The sequence below is a fragment of the Pipistrellus hanaki genome (assembly GCF_964339955.1).
Source record: "Pipistrellus hanaki genome assembly, chromosome: 1".
In the NCBI taxonomy this organism is placed as follows: Eukaryota; Metazoa; Chordata; class Mammalia; order Chiroptera; family Vespertilionidae; genus Pipistrellus; species Pipistrellus hanaki.
The window spans coordinates 149,750,437-149,762,043 of record NC_140503.1 but is presented as its reverse complement, the minus strand read 5'-3'; positions in this window follow the sequence as shown (position 1 = coordinate 149,762,043).

The window sequence follows — 11,607 nt, the reverse complement described above, 5'->3', positions numbered from 1 at the left end:
ACAACAACTAAAAAATGGAAGTTGAAATTTTAAAGAATCTATTTATTTGGCCTAGCCAGTTTGGCTCAGTGGATACAGCTTCAGCCTGTGGACTAAAGGATCCCAGGTTCAATTCTGGTCAATGTACCTCGGTTCTGGCAATCACATTGGTGTTTCTCTCTGTCTCTCCCTGTCCCTTCCACTTTCTCATAAAATCAATGGAAAAAATATCCTTGGGTGATCTTAAAAATATATATATATATTGATTTGAAATACAGTAGAAAATAAGAGGACAGTTAAAGTAGTAATTATTAAAAGTGATCTTAATATTTTTTACACTGATGGAATTGTTTCCTCTGCCTTCACAATATTTAATACTATATTTTTTAATTGAAATTACTTTAAATTTACTTTACTTCAAAATGTTTTCCCCTAAGAATATCTCAGAAAATATTTATCATTTTTTGGTTAGGTATATCTTCTAAGTACAAAATATCAAATTCATGGCCTCATTTCCTCAAAAGAATAGTCTGTTCTAGCTAATCTTTTTCTAGTGTCTCTCAGCCCAAGAAAACTGTCCCAGTGCTCCTAGTAAGTTACCATGGTAACTGTTTCTCACCAAATGTGGAAACGTTGCACAGATCAGTTTTATCATGATTGTCATGTCAATACCACTGAGAGAGTGATTAATGGATGAATGCATCACAAAAGGATCTATAATAAAACTGTCATATCTGAAAACTAGAGGACAATATAGACTGGTACCATTCACAAAATTTGGCAACACTAATTTTTTTTAATAAATTAGTTATTTTTTAAAAAGTAAAAGTATACCAACAAAAATTCAAGTCATTATGATTTTAATGGAGGCCAAAACTTATAAAACATTGTGCTAGTAAAAAATTTGACCTTAAGTATTATAAAGAAGTCCAAAATGGGCATAATGCAATTAGCTTACAAGGCAATTCATATTTCATATAAAGATGAAAAAACGTTATCTTACTCCATCTTCACTGTATTCATGGAGATCAATGAATGAAAACATGGATATAAGCATATCTTCTTCATGGACTCTTTCCAGAAGGCTATAGTCAAATCCTTGAGTTCTACCTTCAACTCTCAAAGCAATTATACACTAATACTCATTGTATTTAATATTCACTTAATTGGGAATAAGGCTACTAAACTGTTACCAATTCTGTTCCTAATGCAATATCACAGAGAAAACAAGGGTACCCTCAAAAAAAGAAAGAACATCTACTGAAGGCCTATGCCAGTTTCTGATTCAGGTGAGCAATGTTATATATATAAAATACTAATGACCCGGTGCACACAATTTGTGCACATTAAAAGGGAATTAATTAGAGGAAATATTTTAATATTGCTGTTTGCCCTTTCTCTATAATAGAAGTGTCAGGGATTAAAGAACATTAGTAAAATGTATATGAAAATCTTCCTCCTGTCAGGATCTGGGGCGTGCCATGGGAACCAGAGTCAAGTTCCCACATACCCACGTGCACCTTGAAATCATGTGAGACCCAGACCTGGCCAGACCCACCCCCATTGGGCTAGATCCAGACCTGGCCAACCCCATCCCTGTCAAGCCCTGCTGGTTGGGGTGGAGTACCTCAGGTCGCCTAGTCCAGTGCTGGGGTTGGGGGATGGGGCACAGCCTGAGGTTCCCCTATCCCAGAATGAGGGGTGTGCCTTGAGGTCTCCTGGCCCAGGCCAGGGAGCACAGCCTCAGATTCCCTGGCCTAGGGCAGGGTGTGTGGTCTGGGGTCCCCCAGCCTGAGCCAGTGCATGGGTACACCATAAGGCCCACGTCAAGCCCCACCGGGGGTGAGGGGGCATGGCCTCAGGTCCTCCATCAAGCCCCCTGGGCAGGGGGCACAGCCTGTCTGCTGTCAAACCATGCCAGGAAGGGTGCATGGCCTTAGGTCCCACGGCCTGGCGCTGGGGCATGGAGCACAGCCTCAGGTCTCCTGGCCCAAAGCCAGGGCAGGGGGCATGGCCTGAGGTCTCCTGGCCCAGTGCTGGGGTGGGGGTGAGGCCTGAGGTCCCCTGTCAAGCCCTGCCGGGCAGGAGGTGTGGCCTGAGGTGCCCTGTCAAGCTCCACCAAGCCTAGGGCACAGCCTCAGGTCCCCTGTCCCAGACCAGCACCATGCAGCCTCAAATCCCTGCTGATTGTTACGGGAACTTGGCCTCCACTGTGGGCACAGCCATGTTGACTGTTATGGTGTGATAGTCAATTTGCATATTCCCTCTTTATCAGATTAGATTAGCCTACTAGTTGTTATTTGAATTTCTCTCATTTCAATACTAGTAAAGATAATAGCATAATTCAAATACAAACTGCTATAACATCATGCTTATTTTCATTAAATATGGCAAAAGGGTTTCCAACATAGAAATATTAAATGAATTTAAAACCATACACCTAAAAATGGTCCTCTATTTATAGCCATTATATTTGATTTTAGTTTATTAATAATGGCACTAAAGTCTGGATAAAGTCAGTCCATGATTCTACTACAAAAAATTCTTTTCAAGTATTCTTGCCTAAATAAAAAGAACCTTTAATAAAAATATTTGAACTTTAGGTTATTGTATTATATTAATTAAATTATATTTTCACAATTAAATTCACATCTATATTAAATTATAGTCTCACAAATATCACAAAATTATAGTTTTAAAGCATATTAATCATATAAACAAAAGATTGCATTATTTAATAATTCAAAAGTAATTATAGTATGTAGAAGTTAAATTTCTCAATCTATATTATACAATGAATCCCCCAAATCTTCCCAAACTCCCATCGTTTTCTAATTTATAAAGAGCACTGTTTTACTTTTACTAAGTTTACAGATGTTAAATTGGTTGAGGGGACTCAGGAGACTAAAATAAGGCAGCAAAACTTAAAAAATACTTAGGCAAAGACTCTATTAAAGCTGCTAAGCAATTCAGATATAAGAAGACATCTATTAAAACTATCTTTAAAATTGCAAGCCACTTCAATTTGTTATGAATAGTCTTAATAGTTTTTTAATTAATATAGAGATTTATTACCTGATATTCACACTGGGTCTTATAAAATAAAAAAACTGATGTGTGATATAAACAACACAAGATCAAAAGGAGAAAAGTATACTTTATCATCTCAACTAGAGGCCCAGTGCACAAAATTCGTACACTGGTAGGGTCCCTAGTGGCTGCCGGCTGCCAGCCAGGTACTCCCTCCCTTCCCCCATCCACCAGCCACCACTGGCTGGCCGAGTACTCCCTCCCTTTCCCCAGCTACCTGCTACTGCCACCGGCCAGGGCCTCCTTCCCTTCCCTTTGCCAACTCCGCCCCTACCCTCTGGTAGAACTCCTGGAAGAACTCTGATGGAGAGGACAATTTGCATACTATACTTTTATTACATAGGATTATTTGATTGACACTACAAATTATACCTATAGTACCTACAATCTTAACCTTTACCAGAAAGGTAATTAATAGAAGACAGTCATCTAAATAAAGACTTGGCCAATTTACATACATGATGATGCCATTTGGCCTGGAAAACATTTTCATTTACATCAAGTGCATAAGACAGCATCTTTCCTGACCTCATGGCCTGTGAGGTTGTGGTTTCGTGAGTAAATTAATAGTAGACAGCCTCAATCTGTCTTTACACAATCCCTGATTCATATTAGTCCTCAGTCTCCAGCTGCAGCGTTGGTTTTATGTCCAAGTCAAGAATGATAAGTGTATTTTGAGATTCTGCTTGGAATTTTGGGCTGTCAGTCCTAGATGCTAGACAAGACGTATATGGTTTGTATATTAGAGGTCTCCAAGATCAATCAATGACTTTGAAAATTATCTCAATTGCTTTTGGGTAATTATTGCCTCCTTCAACATAGATTAGCCCTATATTATCAAAACCATTCCCTAGCATTATAGAGAAAAATATCCTTCCTCATACAATGCCAGTTCTTCTGACTTGTATAAATATCCTACTTCTGGAACTACAATGCAGACTTATATGACATGGAGGATTCCTTCCCACCTTTGTGGCATTATCTATATATATAAAAGCCTAAGCGATCATTATGACCGAATGACTGGCCAACCAGTCCACAGTTGACCAGTTGGTATGATGCGAACTGACCACCAGGGGGCAGACACTGAATGTAGGAGCTGCCCCTGGTGGTCAAGGCACTCTCCCACAGCCAACTGCCAGTGGCCCCTCCCCCTGGCCTGCTAACTTCCTGTGGCTCCTCCCGCTCCCCCCTCCCCCCCCCCCCCCCCCGCCAGCCAACTTCCCACAATATCTCCTCCCCTGCCCTGCCAATCCCCTGATCAGTCCCAGTGTGGGTCCCAGCCATCCAATCTCTTGTGACCCCTTTACCCTTTGGCCAGCCAACCTACAGCAGCCCTTCCTCCTGGCCTGCCAGCACCCTAGTTGGACCAGATCAGAGGACTGGCTGGCCAACCTGTGGTTTCTCCCCGCAACTGGATAATCTCCCATGATCCCTCTCCTTGGTCAGCCAACCTCCCGCAGTCCCTCTCCTTCTGCCAGCTGGCACCCCTGATTAGGTCCCAATCGGGGGACTGGTTGACCAACCTTCTGGGGTCTCTCTCCTCAGCCAGCCCCTGATAGGCATCAATTGCCAGCCAGGCCAATGGACCCCACCCATGTACGAATTAATGCACTGGGCCTCTAATAAGTCTAAAAATGATGGAAGAATCACTAAAAAGTAGCTTTATACTGCACAGAGAATTGTAAAGTGCAATTTAATTTCAGGCTAGAGACTTTTTCCACAATATTTTTATTTCAATTGACTTATATTTCACACAACTATTTACTACAACTAGTTTCACTTGTAAAATTGTAGCTTTTGTACAGTTTCTTCCAACATAAAAAGAATATCCAAATATTATGGATTGTAACAATTTAAAACTTTACACTCACTATTAGACAAATAGTTCCTATTTGGGAAGTCAATGTAATAGAACTATCACAGGTTTTGCTAAAAGAAGTGAATAAATAAGCAAGCAAGCACATTATAAACTCTATTTTAAGGAAACTGGGTCAAATCTTTATCTTTAAAAATTCTGATTAAAATCACAACACTGTGGGGGCCCTTCTGTGACTGGGTCTCCCTGGAGTTTTTAGCTCTCGGAGTTGTCTGCACTGACATATTTTACTCTTATATGTATTTAAATTACTCACAATTTATCCAATTTTATCAATTCTATTTTATCCTATTTCTACTCTAATCTTAATACTGCTGCTACAGCCTTACGCTGGGATCTTGTTCAGTTATGTTTTGGGACATTTTTTGTTCTTTTGGAGATAAACTAACAATCCTTGCCTTCTCATAATCTTTTTTCTTTAGCTCTACATGGATGATATATTGTCCAATAAAATTCTCATTAGCTATCTCACCTTTCCTGATCTTCCCTTTTACAGTCCTAATACTCTCAAGCCTTTGGATTCCTCTTATTTACAGATCTTTGCTCTCCTTTTATATTAGAAAAGCAATTTAAAACTTCACACTTATTATTAAATAAGTAGTTCGTGTTAGGGAAATTGATTTCATGTAATAGAAGTAGTATAAAAAGTTTTGCTAAAATGAATGAATGATTAAACAAAATAACAAGTTCTTAACCTACAATGACAAAAAAAGCAGATCAGTGGCTGTCCACAGATGAAGACGGTGAGCAGGGATTAAAATGGCACAATAAAGCTTTTGGGGTGATGGGTATAATATTGCCTTCATTATTGTGGTGGTTTCATAAGTGTATACATATGTCAAAATTATGAAGTAATATATTTTAAATATGCAAAGTTTTTGTATGTTAATTATACCTCAGTAAAGTTGTGAAAGTAAAAAGAATATCACCTGTATATGAGGCAAATTTTTTCTATCATTGAAATCATTCCTTTTTATCACCTTGTTTTCCTCCTCTGTTTGATTGCCTAAGGAAGGCATGTCTTTCTCAAAATCCTTCAGATACCTTTCTCCTGGGAATCTCCCATCCTCTTCTAAATAAAAAAGATATTTTGCTATCTAAGCCTGTAAACTAAGTTTTTCCTTAAGTATATAAAGTATAAAATTTGTACAACTATATGGCGAGGGTGGGCGTAAAGGGGAAAGATCAACCAAAGGACTTGTATACATGCATATAAGCCTAACAAGTGGACACAGACACTAGGGGGGTGAGGGCATGAGTGGGAGGGTGGGGAGACAATGGGGGGGGGGGATAAAGACACATATATAATACCTTAATCAGTAAAGAAAAAAATAAAAATAAAAAGTCCTGATCTGTTTTGGCTCAGTTGATAGAGCATGTGCCTTCTCACAGAGCAGATAGAAGGAACAGCTGAATCAAATAACATACAACTGAAATTGGCGAATTAAACACAGCTGGTGAGACAATGCATGGACAGAAAGGTCAGAGATCACGAGGAGAGAGTCAACAAAAGAGAGACAGAGCTGCATAACCACACACCCTGAGAGGAGTGAACATAGGGAGACAAAGAAACAGCCCCTATATGAAAGAAAAGAAGGAATCGTCAGAAAAGTAAGTAAACGAAATAGAGGCAAGCAATATGTCAGAGAAAGAATTCAGAGCAATAGTCATAAGGATGCTAATAGCTATAGTAATCAGACAAGAAGAAGAAAAAAAAGGCATCTGAATTGGAAAAGAAGTAAAACTGTCATTCACAGATGACATGATACTATACATAGAAAACCCCAAAGACTCCATCAAAAAACTACTAGCCCAAATAAATAAATTTGGCAATGTAGCAAGATATAAAATTAATACCCAGAAATCTATGGCCTTTTTATACACCAATAATGAACTCACAGAAAGAGAACCAAAAAATAAATAATAATACTATTTACCACTGCATTAAAAAACTTAAGATACCTAGAAATAAATATAACAAAAGACCTGTACTCGAAAAACTACGGGACATTGAAAAAAGAGATAGAGAAAGAATATAAACAAATGGAAGAACATACCATGTTCATGGATTGGTAGAATTAACATCATTAAAATGTCCATACTACCCAAAGCAATCTACAGTTTTAATGCAACACCCATGAAAATACCAATGGCATACTTCAAAGATCTAGAATAGGGGTGTCGAACTCAATCAGAGAAGGGGCCAAAATCTAAAATCCAGCCTAAATCGTGGGCCGAATGGTTTACTGAACAGTCATAAACTGACAATGTCATAAACTGACAGCGGAGTGCAGTGATGACAGCGCGGTGCGGGCCACATTGCAAGGCCTGGCCGGCCGGATTTGGCCCGCGGGCCTTGTGTTTGACACATGTGATCTAGAACAACCTCTCTAAATATTCATCTGGAATAAAAAATAAAAAAAATAAAAACAAACAAACAAAAAAAAAAACACCTCCGAATAGCCACAGTAATACTGAGAAAGAAGAACAAAGTTGGTGGGATCACAATACAGATATCAAGCTATATTACCAAGCCACTGTTCTTAAAACTGTCTGGTACTGGCACAAGAACAGACATATAGACCAATGGAATAGAACCTAGAACCCAGAAATCAACACAAGCTGTTATGCTCAATTAATATTTGACAAAGGAGGCAAGAGCATACAATGGAGTCAAGAAAGTCTCTTCAATAAGTAGTCCTGAGAAATTTGGTCAGATACATGCAAAAAAATAAAACTAGATCACGAAATTAAACTCAAAATGGCTAAAGGACTTGAATGTAAGATAGAAACCATAAAAATCCTATAAAACTCCACAGACATCAAAATAGCAGACATAATGTCATAGCAATATCTGTACTGACACAACTCTTAGGGCAACGGAAACTAAGAATAAAATTAAAAAATGAGACTACATTAAAATAAAAAGCTTCTATACTACAAAAGAAACCATATTAGTGGTAAGTAATGTTTGTAAAATTTTTACCTAATAAACAACTTAGGACAGTCAGTAAATAAAGAAAGAAAGAAATCCTTGATCTGACAAAATTTAAATCTTCCCTCTCCAGGTGCCAAAACAATTCAAGCAAATAGTTGGAAAATTATTTAGAAATAAGGGAAAATAAATTATGTTAATAATAATCTGACATATCTCAAGAAAACCTCTTGTGCCCTAGCTGGTTTGGCTCAGTGGATAAAGCATTGGCCTACAGACTGAAGTATCCAGAGTTCAATTCTGGTCAAGGGCACATGCCCAGGTTATGGGCTGGATTCCCCAGTAGAAGGGGTGCAGGAGGCAGCCAATCAATGATTCTCTCTCATCATTGATGTTTCTCTCTCTCTTCTTTTCCTCTCTGAAATCAATAAAAAGTACATTTTTTTAAAAAAGAAAACTTGTAACTCATTGAAAACACCATGAAATTTAACTAGTTCCACTTTACATATGAGTACCAGTTTGGATTTTAATTCACTTGAGGTATTCAAGAAGACAGTAACTGTTTTTAATAAACAACAGTCTTCTCCTACCCCATCTTTTTTCCATTTAAGGATAGTATATTATTACATAAAGCTGTTTTCTCTGAATAGCTTCTATTTTCAAAAAATGTAAAAATATTTTTAAAAATTTCTTGGGCCTACCGCAGACTTCCAAGTATATCAAGAGCTATGGAAATTCACACACACACACACACACACACACACACACACACACAAAGATGCTTCTAAAATTACATAAAAATCTATTCAGTGTACCTAATTTCTAAACCTATTCAACATACAATAAATTGAAGCTGATTCTAAAAGAATTTTTAAGTAAATAAGATTAGCAATCACCTTACAGACTCCCAAACAAGTATTTCCTTTCCATCTATGATCTACTTATAATAATTTGCATGAATTCATGCACTGGGCCTCTACTACAATTATTTAAAAAATCCCTGGGCTTAAATAACAAATTACAGTACAAATTATAAAATATTTTAAATTAAATAATAATGAAAATATGATATTCAAAATATGTGGAATGCAGCTAACATATGGCTTAAAGTGAAATTTATAGTGAAAAAGAATATTCAAAATCAAATATCTAAACATCAAATTAAGAACCTAGAAAAAGAAAAGCAGATTCAACCTCAAAAAAGTGGAAAAAATAAAGATAGTAAGAACAATAAATGTAGAATAGAAATCAAAAAAGCCACAAAATGATAATTTGTAAAAATTGATAGAAATGGTACACTATCTATTGTAGCAAGATGCATCAACAAAAAAGATTAAACAAACACGTAAGGAATAAAAAAGCAGACATCAATTATATATTCTAGGGATATTTAGAAATAATAGATGATATTTGAACAACTTTATGCTAATATATTTGAAATTTAGATAAAATGAGAAAAAACTGGCACAAAAAATATACAAAAAGATTCCTTAAATAGAATAAAAGAATTCAATCTATTATTAAAAACTATCTAAAAAAATTATATCCTGGGTTTCACCAGGGAATTAAAGAAACATTTAAGGGAAAAATCACAGAACTTATACAAATTCTTCCAGAAAACAGGAAAAAAAAGCAAGACATCAAATTAAGTTATTAAGTGACCATAACTGTGATATCAAAGCATGACAATGAAATTGCTAAAAAGAAAATTAAGGACTAATCTATCCCATGAACACAGAAACAAAGTCCCTAATAAAATATTAGCAAATGGGGTGCTGTAGCGTATAAAAGTATAATATATCAAAACAGATGCGATGTTACTCAATTATGTGCAAAAAATGAGTTATTAAGAAAGCAATCAATCTAATTTACTATATAAAGATAATAAAGAAAAAAATCATGAATACCCAAATAGATGTAAAATATTAATATTCAATACATATTCCCAACATAAGCTCTTAGCAAGCTAGATTTAAATAAAATTATTTTAATTAGTCTTCATATTAACAATATAGGGAACAATTAAAATATTCTCCCAGAACCAAAATAAAGATGTTCATTCTCACCACTTTTATTCAACATTCTCCAGGTGCCAGTGTCAGTACACTAAAGCATGGTAATCATCATCATCATTATCATCACAAAATGCATAGGGATTACAAAGTAATTTTCCACATATTATACAGTTTTGTATGCAAATTATCTAAAATAAACTACATATAAACTATTAGAATGAATAAGTGAATTAAGCAAGATCACTGAATATAAAGGTAAATATGCACAATGTACTTCTAAATACTAGAACAAATAATCTGAAAATAATTTTTTTTCTAAAGATACTTGTATCTTAGCACTGGAGTTGTAGCTCCAGTTAAGATTGAGTAAACACAGCCCAACTAAAAACCATAGATTGAATACAGAAAGCAGCTCTCTAAAAAGTGTGAATTTTGTCAGGCAGCATGGCTTATTAGTTAAGCATTGATCTATGACCCAGGAGGTCATATTTGAATTCCCAATCAGGGCACATGCCCAAGTTACAGGCTTGATCCCCATTTGGGGAGTGCAGTAGGTAGCCAATCAATGATTCTCTCTCATCATTGATGTTTCCATCTCTCTGTCCCTCTCTCTTCCTCTCTAAAATCAATAAAAATATATTTAATAATAGATAGATAATAGATAGATAGATAGATAGATAGACAGAAAGACATAAAATTAAATAGGAAGCTTTAAGTTCTGGACAAAATAAAACAAGCACATTGCACTCTGATCCTGAAAATTAGTATATACAGTAAAACCTTGGATCAAATACAGTGACAGAAGACCCTGAAGGGTAAAGAAAATAAAGTAGACTAAGCACCTCAGGACTCAAAGGAAGACCTGGGGCAATTTATTCCTAACTTGTTTTTTCTTCTCCTATATATCCTAGCCTAAACACAAGAGTAACCCACACCCTGGAAATGCCAGTTGACACAGAAAAGAAAAAAATGCCTTAGGGAAAACCTATTTTAACTAGCCAAAGAACCAGGAAAAAGAAATTCCTGTAGGACTTTTGATTACATTCACTCTCCTCAACAGAAACACCGTAATAGAATCTATACCCTGCCAGTCCTCCCCTTCACTCCACCACCCCAGGTGTTCTGGAGATTGTGGGGCGGAGCCTTATTGTTCATCCAAATGATACTTCTCCCCACCTGGTGCTGCAGAGCCTAGAGGGCAGGACATGTCTAGAAAAGAATGAACTGAAGAAAGGGATTGTTTAAATCTGTGTATAAAGTCCTGGTATATTCCCAAGTGGGTCATGGGTTAAACCAAAATCAACAAAGCAAAAGCTCTGAGAACTGAAATACCATGTGGAATACTGTCCAGGTTTCAAATTGATTGCTAGGCTGCATAAAACCAGAACAGAACAGAATGAAAGTGTAAAGATTTTAAAGACTAAATTGACATTTGAACACAAAAACGGTGTAGGATATGTGCTCTAAACCCAAATAATTTGACTGACTGCTAAAACAGATTTATGTAAAAACCAGAATTTCACAACATACTGAAAGGAGTTTTAGAGATAAAATAGACAGATTTAGGAATAAAAAGAATCTATGGGGGAGGAGTGCATAGGTGCGGGCTTTAAGCTGCCAGAGCATACATTCACAAACAAACAAACAAATAAATGAATAAAAGGGTGCCACTGAATAAGGGGAGAGGAAGACATCCATTCACAGAGATA